Source organism: Gorilla gorilla, chromosome 10, assembly GCF_029281585.2.
Source record: "Gorilla gorilla gorilla isolate KB3781 chromosome 10, NHGRI_mGorGor1-v2.1_pri, whole genome shotgun sequence".
In the NCBI taxonomy this organism is placed as follows: Eukaryota; Metazoa; Chordata; class Mammalia; order Primates; family Hominidae; genus Gorilla; species Gorilla gorilla.
The window spans coordinates 67,734,972-67,740,435 of NC_073234.2; the positions used below are offsets into that span (position 1 = coordinate 67,734,972).

Consider the following 5,464-nt stretch of genomic DNA (forward strand, 5'->3'; position numbering starts at 1 on the left):
TTGTTTGTTTTAAATATTTTTAAAGTTTAAAAAATGTTTAAAGTTTGTAATTCCTAGTAGGAAAACATTATCTCAATGAATACCCTAATGGCAAACCACTGTAAAATGCTTCAGCTGCATTTGGGGTTGAGGGGTAGTGATTATCTTCAAAGCGACCCAGTTCTCTTGATGAAAAGGTCAGAAGTACACTGGTTCGTATTATTGTGACACCCATCCCAAGAATCCCAGGTGATCTAGGTTGCTTTTCCTTCAGCAAGGGCTTTATTTATCAGCAGGGCATTATTATGCTTGACCTCCAAATTTGGCTGATAATTTACTGATAAGATTCATAACCTTTGGGTTGCTCTGGTATTTTGACATGTTTGCTGGGTTCTGGACTACATGCTGGAAGGCCACTATAACTTTTGGATCCTGCTTGGCTGCAAGAACCTCTGGATCACTAAGAATTTCATTAAGTCCAGGCATTCCTGCCACTCCAGGTATGGCCCCTCCCATTCCCAGCATTCCTCCATGAAAATTATCAGGCATTCCCCCAGGAAAGCCACCAGGAAAAGAGCCATACTGAACTCCTGACTGTCCTCTGGGTTCTTCCTCTATTTGGGCTTTCTCATGCTCTTCTGGAGCCTTCTTAACTCTTTCTGTTCTTTCTTTGATCTCTCGCTCTTCATGTTTTCTCTCACACTTTTTCTGATGTTCTGCAATTTTCCGCATCCTAGGTTGAACTTCTTTCAGCATTGCTCTAGCATCTTCATTATAATCCAATTTAAAGGCAAGGCCAAGCAAGATCATGGGTTGCTTCATTCCAATGGCCTAAGAAGCCTGTGTGGTTTCCCTCATGACTTGTAAGGCTGAACTGAATCAGGATTTATTTCAATGGCTCTGTCACAGTCTCAAATGGCAGGATTTGGCTTCTGTAATTTGACAAAGACACTGGCCCTCTTGGTATACAGAATGGCCAAGGGAGGATTCAGCTTGATGGAATCTGTGAATGGGTCGATGGCTTTCTGCAGTTCGTCATCACTTAGGGCTTCAGTGGCATCCACTTTCTTATCATTTACCTGATCCATCATCTCCTCTGCTATCTCTGCATTTTCATTTCCCATTTCTTGAGGGGCATCAGTGTCTGGTTCAATCACACCTTCATTATCAGTTCCTACATCACTTTCCTCACTTGATGGTTTGTCTGTCTTTAAATCTCCTCAGCCTTCTCACTATCTGTTTTTTCTTCCTTGATATTTTCTTCTGATTGAGCTTTCTGAGTAGCAGATGGCACTTTACCCTGCATGCTTTCCACCCACTCCCTCAGGAAGCACATTTTCTCTTGCGCAGAACGCTCGGATCCTGCTTACATATTTTCACGAAGGCCGGAAGCTCGTTCACTTTGCAGGGGTCCATGGTCGGTAGGTGGTGGGTGAAGCTGAGGGGCTGCCGCTGGGTTCCCAGGCCAGGCCCTGGCTCAGCATGGCCTCAGTTTCCACATGAATGACCTCAGTTCATTTTTTATGATGTTTTTCACTATATTCTTATCCTGTGTTGTGGTTTCAATTTTTACATTAAAAATGGTCTAAACATTTTTATTTTAGAATTAATTTTTAGAATTAATTTTAAATATATAAGGCATTCAAAATTAAATGCAGTGTAGTGATAAATAAGCGTTTGTTGTTTTTTTAAAGATAATAGCTTATTGAGATATTCATATTTAATTTCAATCTTTGAAAGTGTATAATTCAGTGGTTTTTAGTGTATCCACAGAGTTGTGTAAACATCACTACTAACTTTGAAACATTTCATCACCAAAAAAAAAAAAACTTTCCCTTAGTAGCCACTGCCCATTCCCCAGTTCTTCCTGCCCCCTTCCCCAGATCCTGAAAGCCACTAATCTACTTTTCATCTCTAAGAATTTAGGTACCCTGGAGACTTTGTATAAATGGTGCCTCACAGTATGTGGTCTTTTGTGACTGGCTTCTTTCACTTAACACAATATTTTCTGGATTCATCTATGTTGTAGCTTGTATCGGTAATTTATTATTTTGTATTGCCAAATAGTATTCTATAGTACAGAATATATCATATTTTGTTTATCCATTAATCAGCTGATGGATATTACCACTTTTTGCAAAATAGGAATAATATTGCTATGAATATTAATGTACAATTTTTTGTGTGTGAAAATATGTTTCCAATTCTCCTGGCTAAATACTAAGAAGTGAATTAGTAGATAACTCATAGGAAGTTCTACCTGGTTTTCCAATGTCATTGTACCGTTTTTATTTCTACCAGAGATGCGTAAGTGTTCTACACTCTATCACTGACATGTGTTATATCTGTCTTTTAATAATAGCTATCTTAGTTGATAAGAAGTAATATGTTACTATAGTTTTAATTTGCATTTCTCTAACGGCTAATGATGGTGACTATCTTAATGTTCTTAGTGACCATTTGTATATCTTCTTTGGGGAAATATCTATTCAAGTGTTTACCCTTTTTTTTTATTATTATACTTTAAGTTTTAGGGTACATGTGCACATTGTGCAGGTTAGTTACATATGTTTACATGTGCCATGCTGGTGTGCTGCACTCACTAACTCGTCATCTAGCATTAGGTATGTCTCCCAATGCTATCCCTCCCCCCTCCCCCCACCCCACAACAGTCCCCAGAGCATGATGTTCCCCTTCCTGTGTCCATGTGATCTCATTGTTCAATTCCCATCTATGAGTGAGAATATGCAGTGTTTGGTTTTTTGTTCTTGCGATAGTTTACGGAGAATGATGGTTTCCAATTTCATCCATGTCCCTACAAAGGACATGAACTCATCATTTTTTATGGCTGCATAGTATTCCATGGTGTATACGTGCCCCATTTTCTTAATCCAGTCTATCATTGTTGGACATTTGGGTTGGTTCCAAGTCTTTGCTATTGTGAATAATGCAGCAATAAACATACGTGTGCATGTGTCTTTATAGCAGCATGATTTATAGTCCTTTGGGTATATACCCAGTAATGGGATGGCTGGGTCAAATGGTATTTCTAGTTCTAGATCCCTGAGGAATCGCCACACTGACTTCCACAATGGTTGAACTAGTTTACAGTCCCACCAACAGTGTAAAAGTGTTCCTATTTCTCCACATCCTCTCCAGCACCTGTTGTTTCCTGACTTTTTAATGATTGCCATTCTAACTGGTGTGAGATGGTATCTCATTGTGGTTTTGATTTGCATTTCTCTGATGGCCAGTGATGGTGAGCATTTTTTCATGTGTTTTCTGGCTGCATAAATGTCTTCTTTTGAGAAGTGTCTGTTCATGTCCTTCGCCCACTCTTTGAGACAGAGAGCCAAATCATGAGTGAACTCCCATTCACAATTGCTTCAAAGAGAATAAAATACCTAGGAATCCAACTTACAAGGGACATGAAGGACCTCTTCAAGGAGAACTACAAACCACTGCTCAAGGAAATAAAAGAGGATACAAACAAATGGAAGAACATTCCATGCTCATGGGTAGGAAGAATCAATATCGTGAAAATGGCCATACTGCCCAAGGTAATTTACAGATTCAATGCCATCCCCATCAAGCTACCAATGCCCTTCTTCACAGAATTGGAAAAAACTACTTTAAAGTTCATATGGAACCAAAAAAGAGCCCGCATCACCAAGTCAATCCTAAGCCAAAAGAACAAAGCTGGAGGCATCACACTACCTAACTTCAAACTATACTACAAGGCTACAGTAACCAAAACAGCATGGTACTGGTACCAAAGCAGAGATATAGATCAATGGAACAGAACAGAGCCCTCAGAAATAATGCCACATATCTACAACTATCTGATCTTTGACAAACCTGACAAAAACAAGCAATGGGGAAAGGATTCCCTATTTAATAAATGGTGCTGGGAATACTGGCTAGCCATATGTAGAAAGCTGAAACTGGATCCCTTCCTTACACCTTATACAAAAATCAATTCAAGATGGATTAAAGACTTAAATGTTAGACCTAAAACCATAAAAACCCTAGAAGAAGACCTAGGCATTACCATTCAGGACATAGGCATGGGCAAGGACTTCATGTCTAAAACACCAAAAGCAATGGCAACAGAAGCCAAAATTGACAAATGGGATCCAATTAAACTAAAGAGCTTCTGCACAGCAAAAGAAACTACCATCAGAGTGAACAGGCAACCTACAAAATGGGAGAAAATTTTCGCAACCTACTCATCTGACAAAGGGCTAATATCCAGAATCTACAATGAACTCAAACAAATTTACAAGAAAATACCCATTTTTTTTTAAATTGAGTTATCTGTCTTTTTGTTGTTGACTTGTAAGCATTCTTTATATTTTCTAGATAAAAGTCCCTCATTATATAAGTGTTTTGCAATATTGTCTCCAAGTCTGTTGGTTAGCTTTTTGCACTCTTGATGCATTTTTGAAGTAAAAAAGGTTTAATTTTCATTAAGTTCAAATTACCTATTTTTTAAAATTTTGTCTATTGTGCTTTCGGTGTCGTACCTAAGAAATTATTGTCTAACTGAAAGTCATGAAAATTTGTTCCTGTTTTTCTCAAAAAGGTTTATAATTTCAGTTCTTACATTTAGGTCTGTGATCTCTTTTGAATTAATTTTTATATATGGTGTGAGGAAGAGGTACACTTTCATCCTTTTGCATGTGTATACCAGTTGTCTCAGCACCATTTGTTGAAGAAACGATTTTTCCTCCACTGAATTGTGTTTGTAACCTTATTGAAAAGTCAATTGCCCATAAATATAAGGGTTTTTTTTTTCAGGACTATCATTTCATTGATCTGTATATCTATCCTTATCCTAACACCTCACTGTCTGCATTACTTTAGAGCTTTATAGTAAATTTGATTGGAAGTGTGAGTCCTTCAAATTTCTTCTTTTTTTATAGATTGTTTGAGTTATTCTGTGTGCTTTACAGTTCCATCTAAATTTTAAGATCATTTCATTAATTTTTGAAAAAAAGCAGCTAGGATTTTCATATAGATGGCATTAAATCTGTGTATCAAAATCAACTTTGGGATTTTGCCTTCTTAACAATAGTAAGTCTTTGATTCATGAACACATCTTTCATTTATTAAGATCTTTTAAAATTTATTTCAGCAATATTTGTAGTTTTCAAGGCTCAAATCTTACATTTCTTTTGTTAACTTTATTCTTAAGTATTTTTATTTTAATGCTCTTATAAATGAAATTGCTTTCTTAATTTCATTTTGGATTGCTTACTACTATTGTACAGCAACAATATTTTTATATTGATCTCAAATCCTGCAACTTTGTTAAATTCATTTATTAGTTGTTGTAGTTTTAATATGGATTCCTTAGGATTTTTTGTATATAAGATGATGTTCTCTGCAAATAGAGATAGTTTTACTTCTTCCTTTCCAATCTGGCTGCTTTTTGTTTGTTTTTGTTTGTGTTTTGTAGCATGTGAATTGGCTTTGAAGTTAA

At 36.8% G+C, this 5,464-nt stretch overlaps 1 pseudogene; it reads right to left on the minus strand.

The window, feature by feature from the left end:
* Positions 1 to 282: 282 nt before the first annotated feature.
* On the minus strand, positions 283 to 1,395 carry LOC101151985 (hsc70-interacting protein-like; annotated as a pseudogene).
* Between the last annotated feature and the right edge of the window lie 4,069 nt (positions 1,396 to 5,464).